Source organism: Balaenoptera borealis (genome assembly GCF_965194805.1).
Source record: "Balaenoptera borealis genome assembly, chromosome: 5".
Taxonomy (NCBI): domain Eukaryota; kingdom Metazoa; phylum Chordata; class Mammalia; order Artiodactyla; family Balaenopteridae; genus Balaenoptera; species Balaenoptera borealis.
The window spans coordinates 30,374,647-30,397,046 of record NC_138862.1 but is presented as its reverse complement, the minus strand read 5'-3'; the positions used below and the strand labels follow the sequence as shown (position 1 = coordinate 30,397,046).

Sequence of the window (22,400 nt, the reverse complement as noted above, 5' to 3'; positions counted from 1 at the left end):
ATCTGCAGTGTCACTCATGAAGATAAATTTAGATCAACCAAAAACAGAAATAACAGCTTGATTCTACAATACTTATATTTGTTTAGGAAAAAAGAGAAAATCTTCCCAGGAGATCTGGCTTTGTCATGGATAAGTATAATTTTTGTTTTGAGGATATAATAATGACTTAACCCAGGGAGGTCTCAGTAATTGCTATATTAAAATGGTTTTAAATACGAAGGAAGTGTATGAAGTGGCAAGGGTAGTGTAAGCATGTTTCAAAAATAAAAGAATAGAATTGGTCTATAAAATAATGTAGCTATAGAAACAGGAGTAAAGTTTAAATTCAAAATTAAATGGAAGACACAAATCAAAGAAAAGGGCTTCATGGGAAGTCAACCTTCTCAATGGCATGAGGATAATTTGTTTTGAGCTACTTTAGCAGATGAGCTGATGAAATTTTACTTTGAATTAACTGAAGATTAAAACAAGACTTGAAGAAGAAAATGCCCAAAAATTTGGCAAGCTGCTAAGATGTGTATGGACTTAGTATGAGTCTTATCAGTGTAGTAAATGTTCGAATTTCTACAGTTAAAAAATTAAATTAGTTTAAAATGTATAGCTAATATATTTTAATAGAGATCAGCATGTAAACTGCATTGAATTCCATTTGATTTTCATAATTTGTCTTGAATTCCACTTAAAATAGATTTGTCTATGTGGGTCTACCTAAGTCATTTCATTCACTATGTACAGTATTTCCATAGTTCAACAGCTTAAACCATGAATTGACTTCATTCAACACAATTATATTCCCAAACAAAAAACCATAAAACCAAATGGCTTAAGAAAAAAAAAAAAAAGAAAAATTATGTATGATTAAACTAAAATACCACGTCTAAGAATCATATTATCGGTTAAGTTGAATATGATATAAGTAGATACTTGGTAAAATCAATAAAATTAGGATAATTAGAGTTTATCCCTGACTCTTTCATTCTCTATTGAACTAGTCAATAGGAAACTAAAAAACTCCCTTCTTGTAAGACCTAAGATAAAGAGTCTAGCTTTGCTATAGCTTCTGTGGTGGCTCAAAATAAACTTTGAGTTAAATAAAACCTTCTCTCCAAAAATCAAAACCACTTTCTCTTCTTCTATGTAATTGGACACTGAAATATATTAGGCTAGGAATGAACTAGGAATACTTGAATGGACACATAAGACATAGAAAAATTGGAAAATAGGAAAGTAATATCAGTGGCCTCAGGTTCTTGTTGGAATTCTGCTGAAAGTCTACATGATATGGCTTAAGTTTTGATGAGTATATTTTTAGGATGACCGGGATCACTTTCAGGAAATATAATGCCTGGAATACCACCTCCTTTCCCCCCAACTTTTTGTTATAAATAAGACAAAAACTGTTTTGTGATACTTTCATAACAATATTCTTTGAAAGTCAAATGACTATTTCCAGAACTGAAAAGTGTCCGTAATTTATGGTGGAGGCTATCGGGACCATCTAGGTAGTGGGGTCCTTAGGAGGGCAGGTGCTACACTGATATTACTTTCCTATTTAGGACCTAACCTTACAAGGCAGATGAGCTCTATGAAACTGTTGTCCATACATAAACACAAACACACACATTTTTCTGCCACTAAGAAATAGATCCATTTCAATATTCTAAATATTTAAGTTTTTGTCAATTTCATCAGTGAGGTCATAAAAGCTTTCATAGTTGTAATCTTCATTATTTAATAATTTAATAGTCATAATCCTCATTGTTTAGTCTTGATCCTTTAGGAAAGACCCAATATACACTACCCTGCTGTGTGCTATGCCTCATGTACAGCACAGATTAGTCCAAAGATCTGATGAATGGCAAAATAAATAATCTAATCATAAAGAACAATGGTGCACATAACATTCTAAACCCTCACGGCTTTGTGGACTTTCAGGAGGAAAAAGAAAGTAGAGAATTACTGGAGCATTTTGTTTATGCCAATAAATTTCTAGTAGAAACAGAGCACCCCAACAAAAAAACACACCGAGATAATGATTTTGTCTAAATAGTGACAAAACATGTACGTGGAAACACAAATTTTGTCTTTTGTCCAGTCTTTTTCACTTTGAGTAAGCAAAGCAACAGACTTCTCTCACAAATTGATATAAAATGAGTATTTTTAAAATGGATTGCAGTGAACACATGTTTGGGGGAGTAGCGCTTTTGCTAGAAATAGATATGTGCTCTATCATATGTCCTCACTGAAATCTAAGAATTAAAAAAAATAATAACTGTTTCTTTCATTTATTTTAGGCATATTCTTATACCAGCATCCTGCTAAGTTTGTTGTTGCTTTTATTCTTGTTTTTTGCTTTGTTTTTATAGAGTCCTATTATTATCCTCCCTTTACTAACAAGAACACTGAAGTTCAAAGGGTTTTGTAATGTGTTCAAGATCATGGCTTACTAAGTGATGAAGCTTGGTTTGAAATTCAAAGTTGTCTGTCCCAGAGACCAGGCTCTAAACTACTATACCTGTTCCTCCTCATTAAAATATACTACTTTTATGTGAGACATATCAGGTGAGAACTTACAATGTAAGAGAGTTTTGTTTTGATATATGGGTAGAAAATTGTTTGATAAATCTCTCTTGAAACACTATTAAATATAATGAATGATAAGTTACCTCATGAAGAAAAGGCTGGTTATGAGAGAAATCATTTTTAGGAAAAACATTATCTCTACGGGGCTTCCATGCAAGACGCCATTTCAAACCTAAAGACATTCTGCTAGGAGATGTGAAAGCCAAGGGAAAAACGTGCTTCAGAAATTACCCATTGCCAGCATTTGACATAATCTTTCAGCTGGATCTGGTAATTATTCATTTTGATACTATAATTTCATTCTCTAAGTGGATATAAAGTTTTATATGTCTTCAGAAGCTCTCACATTTTTCAGTGTATGCTTAGTTTTATGTATAGCAAATGATTCTGAAAATTTCTACAATAAAAAAATGAAAACAAAGTTTAAAAACTTTTATATGTGTCAAACTTAGTTTCCTAAATTCATTGGACTATAGAACTCTCTTCTCGTTCAACATATATGAGTGCCTCAGTGTTCAATCCAGAATTTGCCACAGGCTAGTATATTAGAATTCACGTTGAATCCTTCCAACCTCCCAAATGTTATCTAAAACTGATAAATTGCATGTTATCTAAAAATGATAAATTGCATGACTTGGGAGGAAAAAATCTTAGCAAATGAGCAAAATTTTACCAAAATAATCAATATTTGTATATTTTCAAACACTTCCAAAGCTGAAAATATTCTGTAACCGCCTAATTTATGTAAAGATGGAGAATAAATTATTAATATCCAATTATCTCTTTGATCTCTTTTCCCTAACTTTCTTAACTATCCCTCACTTTTATGCTGTTTTATCATTGCTTTTCCTCCAATTAATCAATGATAAATTTATATCTGAAATACATTTGCCCAATATATTTGCATATTGATGTATGCAGGAACACGTTTTCCAGTTACATTCTGATTTTGTTTTCTCTTTCTGAAATAAATAAATTTGCTTAAATATCTTCTGTTTTAAGCTTTATTAAAGCAAATATTTTTTTGCAAGGTTAATACTAAGTTAAATTACAGTGATTAAGAATCTATTCACTACCCTTGAACGAAAACCACAGGATGCTTCATAGGCTTGAAATAAGTTGATTCTTTTGGAAACGATCTGTATTTGGAGCAAACACAGGCAACTGGTGAGGACAGATAAAATAGAATTCTGTCCATGAATTTAATGGCAAAGAAACAAAACCGCTTCTGTGCTGTTATTCATGCCAACTGAGCCCACATTTCTCCATTCCTTCCAACTATTACCAGTAGGAGACTTATCAAGAGAGATAGATATCAATGTTTGAATTAAGTAAAATGTTGATTCCACTGAGTCTGGTGTTCTCAATCAAACATTGACTAAGAGTTTCAATGGTATACTTATTATATCCCTTTTGTTATACCTTTAACTGTAGGACTAAATGCCTGTCCCATCATTTTATTCATTCTACATAATGTTTTCCTTTTTAAAAGAGTCTCTGCTGATTATAAAATGTAACACATATTCTGTTTTAGAACACTTGGAAAATACAACACATACATATGTGTGTATATGTATATAAACAATAAAACAATAATAAAACATAATTCTTAAGGACAAAGATGATAACTATTTTTCATATTTGGTACATTAATTTCCCATCTATTCTTTGAATGATGTCATAATCATCTGATTTTCCTTGTTCTGACACTTTTAACACTTTTTCTATTGCCTTCCTTGTCTCTCAGTAGAAGACCTTGCAATAATGGTAAGATGGGTCCTTAGCTATATTTATATTGCATTTTCTTCTATTTTTATGCCATTTCCACTATTAACTTTGATTAAACCCACTATATTGACTTTGTTATCATGGATCAGACACTTGTCTGGGCACTGGGGGATGCACAATGACAAACACAATGGCAACAGTCCTCTTCTCATTGAGCAAAACAAGGTATTTTAAAAAGAAAGAAATACCTGAAAGATATATAAATTAACAGAAAATGTATAGATAGTAGTGACTCCTATTCAGAGAAGCAAGGCTAGGTGTCGTCAGAGAGTGATTGGAAGGCTACTTTAGATTTAGGTAATGAAGGAAGTTCTATCTAGATGAAATCTAAACTGAGACCTGAATATCAAGAATGAGTCGATCATGTTAAAAAATATCAGAGAAAGAAAAATGATCCGGGAGGAAAGAATAGCTAGTGCAAAACCCTTACTGCAAACAATGCAATTGGTGTGTCTGAGGAACAAGAACACAGCATAGTGAGGACATGATGAGCAAGGAGAAAAGTGGGTTAAAATAAATGGAAAGAACTGAGTATGGGCTGGCAAGGTATGTAGGGTTTTGTAGGCCAGGGTCAAATGTGGAATTTATTATAAGTGTAATGAAAAGACATTGGGAGATTTTAAGCAGGCTAGATACATGAAGAATTGTCTTTAAGGAAAACATTCTTGAATATAAATATGCAACTTAACTACAGAATGGAATCTTTGCAAAAATGTCAAAATTGGACTGGACCTACAGAAAAGAGAAACTGTTTAATCTCCATATTTTCACAAAATCACATTTGGATGGGTATAATTGAATTTATGCAATTGTTATTATTACTAGTAGTAGTAGTAAAAAACCAGCTTTGGGCCAAGAATCAGAACATGGATAGGGGGATTTTCTACTTACTTTTCTGACCTTGAGTGAATCACTTTTCTGGAAGACTTAGTGCCCTAATTGGAAAAGGTGGGTGTCACACTGGCTCAGCTTGAAAATTCTACAAAAACATTTCTTTCCTTTTTTCCTAAAGTCACTTCTTTGTGAACCATTTTCTTAAGGAAAAAATATTGAGTGAGGTTAAGTCAGACAGAAAGAGACAAATATCATATGGTATTGCTTATATGTGGAATCTAAACAAATGGTATAAATGAACCTATTTACAAAACAGAAATAGAGTCACAGATGCAGAAAACAAACCTATAGTTACCAAGGGGGATGGGGGGGAGGAGGGATAAATTGGGAGATTGGGATTGACATATACACAGTACTATATGTAAAATAGATAACAAATAAGAACCTACAGTATAGCACAGGGAACTCTACTCAATACTCTGTAATGACCTACATGGAAATACAATCTAAAAAAGAGTGGACATATGTATATGTATAACTGATTCACTTTGCTGTACAGCAGAAACTAATGCAACATTGTAATCAACTATACTCCAATAAAAATTAATAAAAAAAGAGAATTAGGACTATCCATACTTGTTACTACAAATAACACTGAAAGTCCCCATTCTCATCTATGTTTTCAATTATTGGTACAGATTGAGTTTGGAAAAAACTGTCTTATCCAAAAACTATTTATTGAGGAGAGGGTTCCTGTAGCATAAAAATTTTCCAGAACATGCTTCATTAAGAATGTCTAGAAAAACTTACTTGCTTATTAAAATAGTTTATTCTATCAAGTCACTAAATCTTTACTTTTTTATGTTGTACTAAGTGGAAAAAAAGAAGAAATAATGCTATGACCTGGAGATGTTCTGAATAAGCATTCTGATTCTAAATACTCAGGGAAATATGAATAAAATCATTAATAAAATTATGAAAATATACAATAAAGAAATATATCTACTGGCCTATGTAATTTTTCCAATGTCAGAAATATTTATTAACAGATACTGGGATCTATTCAGTCATACCCATTTTTAAAGGCATATAATATGAAGAAAACACAAATAACTAAGGGGAAAACACAAGATATAATAATCACACAAAGAATGCCAAGAACCTACAATGCATTACAGAAATATGCCAGCAAATCATTTTCAAAAGGCATGATTAGTTTCCAGATACAATTTGCCCATATGCACCACCTGGCAAAGCAATGGAAAGTGATTTCCCCAACCCGCCAATCTCCTTTCCCATAGGCTACACTTGTGAGTTCTTTCCTTTTCAAGGTTGCTTTTGTCATTAAAAGAGTGTAGGGAAGAGAAAAGCAAATAGAAAAAGATGAACACAGGGATTAGAGCCAAAAAAACCTCATGTTTTCTAAACCTTCACAAATGCAGTTTTTAATGATCATTACAGATACCTAGATGCAGTAATAACTTAATGATCATTACAGATACCTACATGCTGTTTTTGAGCAAAGAAGTAACACAGGTTCGAAGACATTGCTAAGTAGAAGAAAGAACAATAGACTGATTACTAGCACTTTGAAACTTAGTCAACGTTTTAGTGTAAATTTGTGCGTATTCCTTAGATATATAAGCTTCCGAATCCTCATTTGCCAAATAAAGGAATTTAACTAAACAACACTCCAGTTCTTCGTGCATTCCAAAATCTTATGTATCTGAGATGAATCATGCACTAAGTCATACAGTAAACATTTGTTGGCCACAGCCTTTCTCTCTGACTTCATATCTAACCACATACTTGCTACCCTTCATCCACATTGACTTTGCTCCTCCTGGAACAAGCAACCATGTTCTCCTTTCAGAACCTTTAAGTGCTAAGCAACATCTGCCTGGAATATTTTCAAGGCTCACTCCTTATCATTATTCTAATCTATGCCCAGTTGTCACCTCCTCAAAGAGGCCTTCCTCAATCGCTCTACCTAAAGTACCTTGTCCCTTTCATTCATCTTACCACTTATATTTCTCTTAACTCTTGTCATTATCAGCAGTTGATTACCACCTCCTCCATTCCTGTCAAAGTGAAAGCTCCAGGAAGGGTGCCAAGTGTTGTCATTTTTAATTCTATGCCAATGAATATTGCACCTTATTGCATATGTGAGTATTCCATTATTCTTCAATGAGAACAGAATATTTATATTTTATATCCCATTATCATATTATATTCAGCACGTTCAAAACCAAACCATTCAAATTCTGGATTGTCTTTTAATTTTTCCAATTTTCTCAGTTTTCCATATGAGGAGCCTTAGAGCCATCTTTAATTATTTTCTTCACCTCATTTCTTCAATTTATTCTACCATTAAGTACTGGGATAGTCACTCTCCCCACTCATTATGCCTGCATTTCTATAACACTTCCTTTTTTAAAAAATTGAAGTATTGCTGATTTACAATGTTGTGTTAGCTTCAGGTGTACAGCAAAGTGATTCAGATTCTTTTCCATTATAGGTTATTTTGAGATATTGAATATAGTTCCCTGTGCTATACAGTGGGTCCTTGTTGTTTATCTACTTTATATACAGTAGTGTGGTAGAGTCTTTCTGTTAATCCCAAACCCCCTCTCCCCCTCCTCCCCCTCCCTTTCCCCTTTGGTAACCATAAGTTTGTTTTCTATGCCTGTGAGTATCAATACAACTTCCATCATCTCTGACTTTTTGTCTGTTCTGAATGGTAAAAAGGAAGCATGCCTAAGACTCTAGCTTTATGTTACTTCTGCAACTATAAATAAAATAACCAAACTGATTCAACCTAGGCATCTCAGTTTGCAAGATAGCGTGGTACACGGTTCACCTAAGCTCTCAAACTTCCTAACTAGCAATCATTTCAGCTTAGGTCAGTGACATTACTATATTAAGAGCTTATGATGATACTCTCCTTCCTATGGTTTTTCTTATGATTTTCTTATGCTTCGTGTAATTCTTCCACATTAACTGCTTTCCTCTCAATTAGCTAAACTCTACACATCTTCCAAGGCTTAGCTCAAGGCTTACTTCCCTATATCTAACACAATTCACTAAATTCTCAATGATCTCTCCCTTCTTTAAACTCCAGTCACACTTAAACTGTATAATGTATACTAACCATAAATTTGATCCCATGCTATCACTTCTTGCATAACCAATTGCTTTATATGAATGTGATTTTCCCCGCCAATTGATATGGTCTTTATGGAAGGTGCTTCATTCTCTGCCTCTTGTGTAGCACCATGTATAACCAAGAGATGCAGACCATGTTGTTTAAAACTTCTTTCCCTGAAGTCAACAGAGGTAAAAATAAACTGTCTAGGGTTATATTCTAGGGCAGCGGTCCTCAACCTTTTTGGCACCACGGACCGATTTCGTGGAAGACAATTTTTCCATGGATGGGGGAGGGGGATTGGGGGAAGGTTTAGGCAGTAATGCGAGCGATGGGGAAGCATGGGGAGCGGCAGATGAAGCTTCACTCGCTCGCCTGCCACTCACCTCCCGTTGTGCGGCCCGGTTCCGCTACCCGTCCGCGGCCCAAGGGTTGGGGGACCCCTGAGCTAGGGAGTAGCAGAGTCAGAATTTAAACCCAGATCTCTTAACTCCTAGTCAGAGATCTTGTCATCTAAAATTTTCTCATGTATTTAGATCACCTCTTAAAAATCACTCATTTGGGGTAACACATTACTTAATAAGAGTAACACTAAAGTTCTAAGGAAATGCTTAATAATATGACATAGCATATACATTCCCACAGAGCAAAATATTGGCATTAATTAATATTCAAATTAAATATTTAGGTGAAAAGACGAAAGTAACGGCTCTCAAACATTAGTGAGCATTGTAATCACCTGACACCTGGAATCTCCTCTCTAATACAACTATCATGCAACAAAAACTCTGGTCCGAAAACATGTGTATTGTTTAACTGACTCTGCAGGTGGTTCTGATGATCATGGTCTTTGAATCACATCGTGAAGTGGTAGCCTGAGCTAAGTCCCTATGCAGTGGAGTAAAAATTGTAGTTGAGGGAGATGTAGAGGTCCCTGGGCATGTCATTCGGGAATAGCTTTATGGAGAACTTAGTCTGGGTCAGTGCAGTAGTTCTGAAGTTCTCCTAAAAGCAGCAACTGCTCTGAGAATTCTCTTATTCGTAATCTGGAAGAAAAGAAAGATGAATGCTTCTCCTTGCCAACAATATTTTAAAATAGATTATTTAATGATAATGTAGAGAATGATTTTTCGATTTCAAGTACTACAAATATCTATAAATATATTGATTTTGTTGAAATAAAAATTAAAGAGACACCCTGTTATCATCTAACTTCCTCTTGTACAGAAAAGAATGGAAAGAAATTTTTCATTGGCAACATAATAAATGGCAAAAAAGCACTATCTGAAAACATTGCTGAATAATCTCCTCTTGAGATACTCTTCAATCCGATGTAACCTATTAAGTCTAAACACTTCTAAGAAATAAACTCTCATTAGCTCTTATAGGCAGAATAACGGCCTAACAAAGCCATCCACAACCAAATCCCACAACCCATAAATGTGTTCTTGTACATGGCAAGAAAGACTTTGCAGATGTGATCACAGATGGATTACCTTGGTGGGCTCAGTCTAATCATACTAGACTTAAAAGTGGCAGGGGATGGAAGAAACATGGGTCAGAGAATTGCAAACTGAGGGGGACTTGATGTCTGATTTTGAAGATGTAGGGAGGTGACCAGAATTGCGGGCCCTCTAAAAGCAGCTAATGACTCCCAGTTTATCAGCAGCTCTAAAATGAACACTGGGATGATTAACTTTACGTGTCAATGTGACTGCACTAAGGAATGCTCAAATCACTGGTAAAACTTTTTTCCTGGGTGTGTGTGTGTGGATGTTTCTGGAAGAGATTAGAATTTGAATCTGTAGACTGAGTCAAGAAGATAGAGCTCACCAACGTAGGTAGGCACCATCTAACCCTTTGAGAGCATGAACAGAACAAAAAAGGCAGAGGAATGACAGATTTCCTCCCTATGCTTGAGCTGGGACATCCATCTTCTGTTGTCCTCAGACACCAGCCATCAGACATTGGAGCTTCTGATTCTTGGGCACTCTGATTCAGACCAGGACTCACACTATTGGCTTCCCTGATTCTCAAGGCTTTGGGTTTGGGCTTTCTTGGGCCTCCAGCTTGCAGGCAGCAGATCATAGCACTTTTCAGTTCCATAAGCACAGGAGCCAATCTCTCATAATTAACTATCTATCATCTATCTATCTATCTATCTATCTATCTATCTATCTATCTATCTATCTATTTCCTATTGTTTCTATTTGTCTGGATAACCCTGACTAATAAAGAGATCTTGACCCTATAACCTTAAGGAATTGAAATGTGCCAAATATCTGTATAAGCAGAAAATGGATTTTTCTCTAGAGCCTTCAAAAAGGAATGCAGCCTGCTGACAACCTAATCTTAGTTGGATGAGATCTGCACCAGACTCGTGACTTACAGAACTGTAAGATAATAAATTTGTGTTGTTTAAGCCTCTAAGTGTATGGTAATTTGTTACATTAGTGATATGATATTAATATACTGGCCTAAAAAGGATGTAAGTAAAAGAAAATATGTGTTTTTAACAGGAAGGAAAGAGAGCTGCCATACCTGAATGCACAATTACAGAAATGGCTTCAAGCATCATCTTCTACTCAACTGCCAAGTTAAGAGTGTAGATCAACATATGGAAACCCAGCATTTACCACTGAGGACATGAGACTGATAACTGTGATTCAACACCTTTAACTGAAGAAGTAATTAAAACTAAGACCAGGTCAGGATTTAAATAAATATGCACTTGACAAGTCTAGGCAAGCCTGGATAAATAAGAAAAATCACAAGTAAAAAGAAATAAAATTGTTCTGGGCACATAAGAAGAGTTATTCCAAGTCAAAAGGTGAAGTCCATTTAGCTCAGTATTCTTCGCTTTTCAGGGGCACCGAGGTTTTTTTGCTCAAGCATGAGAATCTTCTTATTGTTAACCTCAAAACTCAGAAGTTCCCCCACATAGTGATCAAATTGTGGTGCTGCCTTCAAGGAATTCATATAAATATTTCAGAAAAATTCCCCTTATATTCCAGGGTATAACTATGTCACTTATTTTTATTAAAGTTGTATAAATGAGAACATTTAAAAGATTCTATACCAGCTTCTTCTAATGCACTAGGATGTGGCAATTTTCTTTTCTTTCTATTTAGATTCTCAATGATGTTGAACAGTTTTATGATATTTTTTATTCTTATAGTTCCAGGGTAAAAGTTTGATTTTATTTCCTCATATGCCAAATATGGATAATGTTGATATTTACATCAAAAATTTATTGTGAGGATTAAATATAGTAATGTATGGGAGGCATGTGGAACAGCACCTGATACTTGTAAGACAGCCACATATTTCAGCTCTTATTGTTGTTAATTGCTTATCCTTACTTAGTCTGGCATTACTTTCACTGCTTTTTTAAAATGCCTTTCAAGAGGCTATCCATCTATATCATATGTTACAATTGATCATTTATTCAATTTTTTTCATTCACCAATAACCTTCTACACTGCAAGCATATGCTAGGTATTGATGTTGGGAAGATGATTTTAACATAGACTTTACTCACTTTCAAAGTGCTCAACTAGCATCTTCAACTAGAATGGTCACTAGAGGTCATGTAGCATGTCATTCAAGCTAACTGCGATAACCAACACTCTCCACACTCAGTGTCTTGAAAGATTTAAAATATCAACGTTTATTTCTTGCTTATGCAAAGCTGGCTATGGGTCCTGGAGAACACACAAGTTGTTGGCGATAACTGAGTTTTGCACTTTACAAGAACATGTGTACCAGGCACTGCAGTAGTGGAGGAGAACAGCATATAAATATATCTGCTCACATTTCACTGACCAGTGCAAATCTCATGGTTATGCCAAAACTCAAGAAAGTGAGGAAGTATAATCTCTCATGTGTCCAGCAGGAGAACCAGAGATATCAGTGTGTATGACTAATGTCTCCCATGTGTATGTCTACCTTCACAATGAATAATCCTTGAACAAAGGATAAAACTGGTAGTCAAGGGTTGGAAACTTCTGGTAGACCTGTTTTGTATGATTCATATTTGGGAATCATAGAGAGAACACTGAATTTCTAAGTTATTTTGGAAATTGATAGGACTGCAGTTCCAATTATGGTAAATACAAGTAAATCTAATAAACTTGATATCACAAATAGTGAATATTTAATGGATATGGTTTATAAATAGGTTATATTTTTACTGCACATGAAGATTTTCATTGTTTTTAAAAAAACGCATCAAATTTGTAATGATGAACCATTTCAATATCTTGCTATAACACTTAATAGTTTATTTTCTCCGAGTTTTGAAAAAAATCACAGACTTTTTAAGCAAAAAAGAAAAAAGTCTGTTTTAAAGAAATTTCTCTATACTGTAGATTTCTTTGAAGTAATTGTATTTCAGTGTCCACACTAACTACATAATTTTTGTCAAACTCATATTTTAATGCTCTGCAATTAGCTAAGGTGATAACCATACTTAGGACTTTCATATTCTGTCCCATCCAAAGATCTTTTTGCATTCTAGATGGTTTACCTCTTTTGGATGGGGCACTTTCATGTCTCACCACTGAGGAAGGAGAGAATCTACAAATATTAATTTCACTATCTCAGTGGCAGGAATGAAAACAGTTGTTGAGACTTAGCCTGATTTCTCCAGTTCAATAAGTGTCTAGAGACCCTGGGATAGTACTTCAGCACAATTTTATATTCAATTTTAAAGATTTTGGTGTGTGTTTCAAGTAGAAATTTCTTGTTAACTATTAAGGTACTATGGGTGCCAGCTAAGCAGCAGCACTTTAACGAAAGTTTATTTTCAAGTTCTTGGGCTTTTATAATTGGTAGAATGCTTCAGAAATTAAGTATATCCTATGAAAATGAATAAAGGAAAACCTCATTCAAAATGGAGTCTGAAAGAACTTCCCTGGTGGTCCAGTGGTTAAGACTCTGTGCTTCCACTGCAGGGAGCATGGGTTCAGTCCCTGCTCGGGGAACTAAGATCCTGCATGCCACGTGGCGCAGCCAAAAGTAAAACAAACAAACAAACAAAAAACAAAACAAAATGGAGTCAGAAAGCCCTAAAGGGGGAGCTTTCAGGCATGTACCACTCCTAGCAACTCACTTTACATACCACAGAAGGAAGAAAGATTTTCTCTTTGCCCAGCAACAACCCAGCCAATAAGAAACCACTGCAATTCAGCCAATGAGGAAACATGAAAACTCAGAACTCTCACTCTCCTCCCAGACACTTTCTTTCAAAGAGCTCCTCCCAACTTCCTCCTTTCTCCATTAAAGAACACTCCTCTCCTTTGTTCTCCAGACTTGCTTATGGTTCACCACAGTTTGCATGTCCTGAATTTCAATTCCTCTGTTATTCCCAAATAAACTTGATTTTGCTGGCTAAACCACTTACCTTTTTATTTTAAAGGTTGACAATTCTTTATATAGAAAATGTGGCTACACTAGTCCTTACATCCATTTGTCCATTTCCCACACACTTGAAGTTATGGAATAAAATTAGTTTTCAAGCGGATTCATTCTTGCTCAAGTTTTGCTACCATTCGTTGTGATCCGATGATGCTGTGTGTACAAATCTCTGCACAATAATAATTTAAAATTGTATTATCAATAGACAACTTGAGTCTCTTCTACTGTTAATTAAAAATACTGAAATAAATAAGTTGGTGGATAAACAGAGCAAGGTCAGAAAGCTGGATTGTTTTTCTGTCAAGGTCAAACTTGTTTACTATACGATGTTATAATAGTATGAGCCTGATTTTTCTAAACTGTTTCTTTTATTTCACCAATATGTGTTCTTTAGGCAATTGTTATACAACAAAATTTTTATGAGTGGAGAGATTTAGAGTTAGGGGTTATGAGCTGATTCACTTGACAGTCTGTCAGTTATTCCTTGGAAAAGCCATATACTTCCCAATACTTAATGTTATTATCGCAAGATGGGATTTTATCACTTCATACATGGCTTTTTGCATTTCTTCTCCACCCTGATCTATTTTACTGATATCATTTTAAAATGTGTTGTCATTATGTCATTACTTTGTTCAGAAATCTCTGGTGTCATTCATTTAATAATATGTAGAAAGCTCTTCTTGGTACTAGAAAAGGAATGTGGTGTCATACCACAGCAAGGCTTTTGGATTCCTAGAAACCTTAGTTTCAACTCCAGATTCAACAATTAGGCAAACCACTTAATCTTTGTAGTCTTATGTATAAAATAGTGATAATGACTTTTCCCTCAAAGGGTTCTTTCCAAGGTGCTATTATGAAGAATGGGTGATCCACTTATAGAGAGACTAACAAGGCATCTGGCACATAAGAGACACTTAACATTAATTTCCTTTCTTTCTTTATTTACTGCTCAAGACAGGTTGAAGCTTTGTATCTTTGACAAATACAAATTCAATTGTAAGAACTTTTGACTCTTTAATTTTTTTCACTTATCTCTGTATGTTATACTTTAAATGTTATAATATTATATTTTGCCTGTGTCCCCAGTATGACTGGATATTATTGCATAGACTACATATTTATATAAAGAAAACACTCTTACAAAGTTGTATGTTAAAAACCATGCAAGGTGTCCTTTGTGGGTCATTTAATTGATTTTAAGGCTAATTTTGATGATAAGAGATTTTCGCCTTATATAATAAATAACTTTAGCGCCTCATCTTGTGTGACTTGACTTTACCATCTAAAATGTTCCCACTTACACTTGCACTCGCAGTATCACCTCCAGTCAGCCCACAACAAACTTGTGTAATAGGGAAGAACAAATCTGACTCCATATTGGATCTGTTTTGTGTTTTATTTTTTTTAACTTTAACTTTTGTAATCTACTGCTTTTGCTACAAGTTAATCACTAAAGGGATATTGCCTAGAGCTTAAAGTATACATATGGCCCATCTCCGGGAAGGAACCCTGCCTCCCATGTCTGAAAGTTAAGCTAAAATACCTTTGTTTCATTCACAGGAAACATCCTGACCAGGCCCACCTGTGAATGGCTGCAGGAAAAAATAAATTTAACACACCCCCTCTGGAGTCTGGCCAGAATCAGGAAATATTTACAACAACTTATCATCTTTTTTGCTTTACCTCCTCACCTCCTCCTCTTTGTTCTATAAAAGAAACTAGCATCCAAACCTGGGCAAGATGGTTCTTTGGGACACCAGTCCACCATCTTCTTGGTCTGCTGGTTTCTGAATAAACTCACTATTCCTTGTCCCAACAACTCATCTCTCAATTTATTGGCCTGTCCCGCAGTGAGCAGTACCAGCTTGAACCGGGTAACACTTGGACTAGTCTCACTTCCATCACTTTGTGCATATGGTTTTTCTCATCTGAATACCTTCTCTTTGTCCCTCTGCCTATTCACATTTTACATCTTTAAATACAATGAGACTCCTGGCAATTACTGCCATGTTCACTGATTTATTTCACCTTTGAATTCCTCCATTTTTACCTGCATTTCAGATATAACCATGTGATTAAACATGGCTTTGTAAAATGTATTATTGTTTTATGTATAAATTTTGCCTTTTCAACTAGATTATATACTTTCAGATATTAGTGAATTATCTTGAAATAATTTTGCATGCAACAGTATAATATTTTAATTGATTATGTATCTGAGTGTGCGTGTTTATGGGGGGGAAGGGGTTCTTTACAAATTTCTGTGGTTTGTGGTTTTTTCTTTCATACATTAGTTCCCACCACCACAAGCCCAGGGGCCATTGCCTCGCATTATCACATGATGGGATCACTGGGGAAGTGTAGTGAAGCTCACCATTGTTCTTTGTTTTGGAGAGTCTTATTTTTGCATAAAAGTAGTCCATCCTATACAAGTTGCTAACTAACTGTGTTTCCCCTTGCCCCATGGCTGCTGGTGTAAATAAACTGAGTCTCCCCATTGGTAAACAATTACGATAAACAAAATTTTAAAAAATGAAAAAAAAATAGATTACTAATTTAGGTCAAACTTCTAAACTAAAATAGCTTTAATTCCCTATTTTTCTTCTCCTACCTACCTTTATCCCTGTTAGCAAATCCAAGCATATCCTCACAATTTCACACTTGCCTGCTGTATAAGTACAAGTAAAACCTGACATATTACTAGGTGAACAAAGCAACAAAATAAGGTTGATGCTGAGTAACTGACATGAGTCTTAAAGACTCAGATATGCTCCTCCATCCAGAGCTGGTTCACCCAGCTTCACGCCATTTCTCTTTGCAGGGCATATGATTTCAGGGACATTTCTCCCCCATGTTACCTTCTTACTAAGCCAATTACAGTGTCCCTTCCTCTCCAACCTTCCATAGTCTCAAGATAAGGATATATATCTTTTACTTTAGAGAGTTTTATTTCTAATAAACATAGAAAATCAAATAGGAGTAGGTCAAAGCTCATAATAACAAAGATGCTACGAAAGTTTCAAAAATCTAATGAAGTTCGTCACAATGATTATTTAACCCTCCCCCCTCTTCTGCAAACTGCCCCTGCTATTATTTTGGTATCATAGACTCCATAATTTTCAAACATTCTATACTGGAACTTCATTTATAAAAATATATCTTTTTTTTTCAAATTCATCCTAAATATGACTCTATTTCTAATGTAGAGATACTTCATTACTTCAATGAGGAACTTGTTTCAGGAGTTCTGATACAACTTCAAAACCACTTGGGCTACTTAAAACATAAAAGGTCCTTGGGTTTTGTACCTGGAGATTCTTATTTAATAGGGCTGGGATGGAGCCTGAACATCTATATTTTTAACAAGCTCCCCTGGTGATTCTGATACACTGTAAGACATGAGGTCTAGGAAACATGGCATTTTACTGTTAGTATAGAACAATAACTGTCACCTGTTTGACACTTGACAGGCCCTTATTTAAGTTGTCAGCTCAAGGGGAGGGTCCTAAGAGCACCTACAACTTCATGTCCAAATTTATGTACCTCAAAATGTACATTTAAGGCAATCTCTTTTTCTATACTAAACTGAATTCAGCCTTAAAGCATAATTCTTCCCAATAATTTAGCAAGACTTGGGTAGCAGTGCAGTGATTACATTAAGCTACTCCCTTCTTCAAGCAAGACAACTTTGTGTGAAGGTCATCAAAATTTAGTTCATTTGAGATGATTTTTATCTCAACCTACATCAAAAACAGAACTTCATAGATTTAACTTGTACCCAGTTATCATACATTTTTATCCATTGTTACAGTACTTCAAGCATATCTATCTTCTATAAAACATACAATGTCTATTGCTCTTTATTGTTTCATGATGAGAGAAAACTGGCAATTGTTGCTTCATTTAACAGTTTTCTAGAAGCTACTCAAGCTTTGAAGTGGTAAGAAATACTTCTGTAGTAAGATGTACAAAGAAAGCTAACATTTTATCAGATGTCTTGAAATCAGTTCAATATATATTTAGTCATGATTTCCATTTTTAAAAAATAAAGATGTAAAGAAGCAACATGTATATCAATTTAACAGGATTTTTAATCAAGTTATTAATATCTGTTCTATCCACTTTAAAATAAAATAATTTACACAGGTATCTGTACTGTATAATTTATGACTTTTTCAAGTTCACTATTCACTGTTCATGAACAAAAACTAAGTTCTAAGCTACAGTGCAGAGCTGTAGAAAAAACTGAAAACACTTAAAGCAAAACTCAGTATACCCAAGAGATTATTATCCAAATAATCCTACTTCATACAAAGCAATTGCAATAATGTAGCCAAAAGGGTACATCAATTTTCTAACTTGTAATTAAGATTTGCAATATTAATGCCAAGGATATTCTTGATAATTAGGCATAAATACATACAGAATAGGAAAATCTTATTAAGTAAGTCCATTCCCATCTAGGAAAAATTAATATTGTTGTGAAGAAAATATCTAATAACATTAGCCCTGAGTACAAGTGCTCAGATATATATTTCAACTTATTTATTTACAGTGCTTAAATAAACTTGAAATCTACAATCTTCCTAAGAGAACTACAGTTGTAGCATTATAATTTCTGTTTATTTTCAAGGAAGCGTTTTTCTTCACTGTTTTTATTATTCTTCCTCTTACAAAAAAATGCTCTGTTAAAATAGAAAGTAACAAAACTATGAAGCAAAATGTTATGAAGTTTTCAATTGGAAGGATAATGGATATATCAAAACTTTGTTTCAAACCAGAGAAATGTTGTATGAGTTTTTCCATTTTAAATAAATACCTTTCCTATAGATATATATGTGGAATGCATACTGACTGTGCACTGCAGACATTACTAAACTACACATAACATACATCCAGTTTAGTCTCAAAATCGCTTTCAACAATATAGAATAGGCAGCCATTAGTCATCAACTGGGATTGGAAACTGTTGTGAATTGAAATCAATGGCCAGACATATGCATCCTGCTTAATCACTGGAAAACATTTGCTCCATCAATAATAATGAGACTGCATTGAATCTGTAGATTGCTTTGGGTAGCATAGTCAGTTTCACCTAGAGAGGTGGGATAGGAGGAAGGGGATACGGGGATATATGTAGGCATATGGCTGATTCACTTTGTTGTACAACAGGAACTAACACAGCATTGTGAAGCAATTATACTCCAATAAAGATCTATTAAAAATAAATAAATAGAGTATGTGAGGCACCCGGCCCAGGTTGGGGGAGGTGAGAGGTGCTTTCGCCAAGGGCGGCAGTCTCCCCCAACCTCCCCACCCCCACACACATACACACACATCACACACACCTCACAACCACGACGGGTTCTCCCAGCTCGCAGCCACCCAAAGGAGAGGAGTAAGAGAAAAGGCACAGAGGGAAGCCAGGAGCAGACAGAAGGGAAAAGGAAGAGCTCAGTGTTGGACATTTTTGGGGCTGGGGTGAGGAGGAGAAAAGGAGCGTGCTTCGTCGATCTTCCCCTCCCCACCCCTCTTTGCTTTTCTCTCCCTTTCGTTGTATAGCATTTTCCAGAAGCGGCAGCAGAAGGAGACAGGAACCTCTAGTCTAGAAAGATTTGGAAGGGTGGCCGGGGCTCCCGCCAGCCACTACGTAGCAGCTGGACCTGGAGTGTGTGTCTAGGCATGTAAGAGTGCAAATGCGGGTCTTCGGTCTCCCCCCCTCCCCGTGTCTTCTCTCTCTCCCCCTCACATTCCCGCGTCAGCTACCTCTGTCAGTTTCCCCATGTCAGTTTCTCCCCCTGCTCTTACCGTGTGTCAGGCTGCGGGAGGGAGGGAGTGCGAGCATTTGAAGGGGCCCACGTTGGGTCAAAGAGCTGGGAGAAGCGAGCGAGGACAAGGCAAGGGTGCGGGTCGAGCAAAGAGGTTCGGGGTGCTGATGAAGGTGAAAGGTGAGCAGGGCCGGCCAGCCACAGCAAGGTTTGGGAATGACTGAGAAGTGAAGGGAGAAGCCAAGGTAGGAGCCGGCACTCGCGCTTCTCGCCACACCCCGCCCCTTTCCCGGTGCCCATCCGCCCACAGGCCAGGCAGCCTCGAGGCTCCCGCTGGGCTGTCCCAGGAAGTTGCTACTGGCGCGCTGTTGGAGAAATGGTAAGGCTGCTGCACCGAGCTCCTTGGCTCCCAGACGCCAGATGAAGCAGATCCGAACAAATCACTTGGCCTGGGGGGGACCTTCAAGAGGGCAGAGGAGTAAGATGTAGAGATCACCTTCCTCCTCAAAACTACATCTACATGTGGAACAGCTCCTACAGAACACCTACTTAACGTACACAGAACACCTCAGACTTCCCAAAAGGCAAGAAAATCCCCACGTACCTGGCCCTGTGGCTGACAGGGTCTTGGTGCTCCGGCCGGGTGTCAGGGCTGAGCCTCCGAAGTGGCAGAGCCGAGTTCAGGACACTGGACCACCGGAGACCCCCTGGCCACACATAATATCAATTGGCAAAAGCTCTCCCAGAGATCTCCATCTCAACGCTAAGACCCAGCTCCACCCAACAGCCAGAAAGCTCTAGTGCTGGATGCCCCAAGCCAAACAAATAACAAGACAGGAACACAACCCCACCCATTAGCAGAGAGGCTGCCTAAAATCACAGTAAGTTCACAGACACCGCAAAACACACCGCCAATGTGGTCCTGCCCACCAGAAAGACAAGATCCAGCCCCGCCCACCAGAACACAGGCACTAGTCCCCTTCACCAGAAACCCTACACAACCCACTGAACCAACCTCACCCACTGGGGGCAGAAACCAAAAACAACAGCAACTACGAACCTGAAGCCTGAGAAAAGGAGGCCCCAAACAAAGTAAGTTAAACAAAATGAGAAGACAGAGAAATACGCAGCAGATGAAAGAGCAAGGTAAAAATCCACCAGACGAAACAAATGAAGAGGAAATAGGCAGTCCACCTGAATAAGAATTCAGAGAAATGATAGCAAAGATGATCCAAAATCTTGGAACTAGAATGGAGACAATAGAAGACACGTTTAACAAGGACGTAAAATAAATAAAGAGCAAACAAACAATGATGAACAACACAATAAATGAAATTAAAAATACTCTGGAAGGAAACAGCAGCAGAATAACTGAGGCAGAAGAACAGATAAGTGACCTGGAAGATAAAATAGTAGAAATAAGTACCACAGAGCAGAATAAAGAAAAAAGAATGAAAAGAATTGAGGACAGTCTCAGAGACCTCTGGGACAATATTAAACGCACCAACATTTGAATTATAGGGTTCCCAGAAGAAGAAGAGAAAAAGAAAGGGTCTGAGAAAATATTTGAATAGATTAGAGTTGAAAACTTCCCTAACATGGGTAAGGAAATAGTCAATCAAGTCCAGGAATCACAGAGAGTCCCATACAGGATAAATCCAAGGAGAAACACACCAATATACATATTAATCAAACTATCAAAAATTAAGTACAAAGAAAAAATATTTCAAAGCTATGTTGAATAATAGTGGTGAGAGTGGGCAACCTTGTCTTGTTCCTGATCTTAGTAGAAATGGTTTCAGTTTTTCACCATTGAGAACGATGCTGGCTGTGGGTTTGTCATATATGGCCTTTATTATGTTGAGGTAAGTTCCCTCTATGCCTACTTTCCAGAGGGCTTTTATCATAAGTGGGTGTTGAATTTTGTCGAAAGCTTTTTCTGTATCTATTGAGATGATCATATGGTTTTTATCCTTCAATTAGTTAATACGGTGTATCACATTGATTGATTTGCATATATTGAAGAATCCTTGCATTCCTGGAATAAACCCCACTTGATCATGGTGTATGATCCTTTTAATGTGCTGTTGGATTCTGTTTGCTAGTATTTTGTTGAGGATTTTTGCATCTATGTTCATCAGTGATATTGGCCTGTAGTTTTCTTTCTTTGTGACATCTTTGTCTGGTTTTGGCATCAGGGTGATGGTGGCCTCATAGAATGAGTTTGGGAGTGTTCCTCCCTTTGCTATATTTTCAAAGAGTTAAAGATACAGACGTAGAGAATGGACTTGAGGACACAGGGAGGGGGGAGGATAAGCTGGGACAAAGTGAGAGAGTGGCATGGACTTATATATACTACCAAATGTAAAACAGATAGCTAGTGGGAAGCAGCCGCATAGCACAGGGAGATCAGCTCAGCGCTTCGTGACCACTTGAGGGGGGTAGGGAGGGTGGGAGGGAGACGCAAGAGGGAGGAGATATGGGGATATATGTACATGTATAGCTGATTTAATTTGTTAAAAAGCAGAAACTAACACACCATTGGAAAGCAATTATACTCCAGTAAACATGTAAAAAAGAAAAGAAAAGAAAAGAAAACCCTCAGAATGGGAGAAAATATCTGCAAATGAAACAACTGACAGAGGATTCATCTCCAAAATATACAAACAGCTCATGCAGCTCAATATCAAAAAAACAAACAACCCAATCCAAAAATGGGCAGAAGACCTAAATAGACATTTCTCCAAAGAAGATATACAGATTGCCAACAAACACATGAAAGAATGCTCAACATCACTAATCACTAGAGAAATGCAAATCAAAATTAGAATGAGGTATCACCTCACACCAGTCAGAATGGC

At 36.5% G+C, this 22,400-nt stretch overlaps 1 protein-coding gene and 1 long non-coding RNA gene across 8 annotated transcripts in view; one reads left to right on the top strand and one right to left on the bottom strand.

Moving 5' to 3' along the window:
• The window catches only part of ROBO2 (roundabout guidance receptor 2), a 1,241,430-nt gene that overhangs the window by 1,140,889 nt on the left and 78,141 nt on the right, over positions 1-22,400 (bottom strand). The gene's annotated exons all lie outside the window — the stretch shown is intronic.
• Positions 1-22,400, top strand: part of LOC309629025 — a 471,640-nt gene that overhangs the window by 434,010 nt on the left and 15,230 nt on the right. The window lies entirely within an intron of this gene.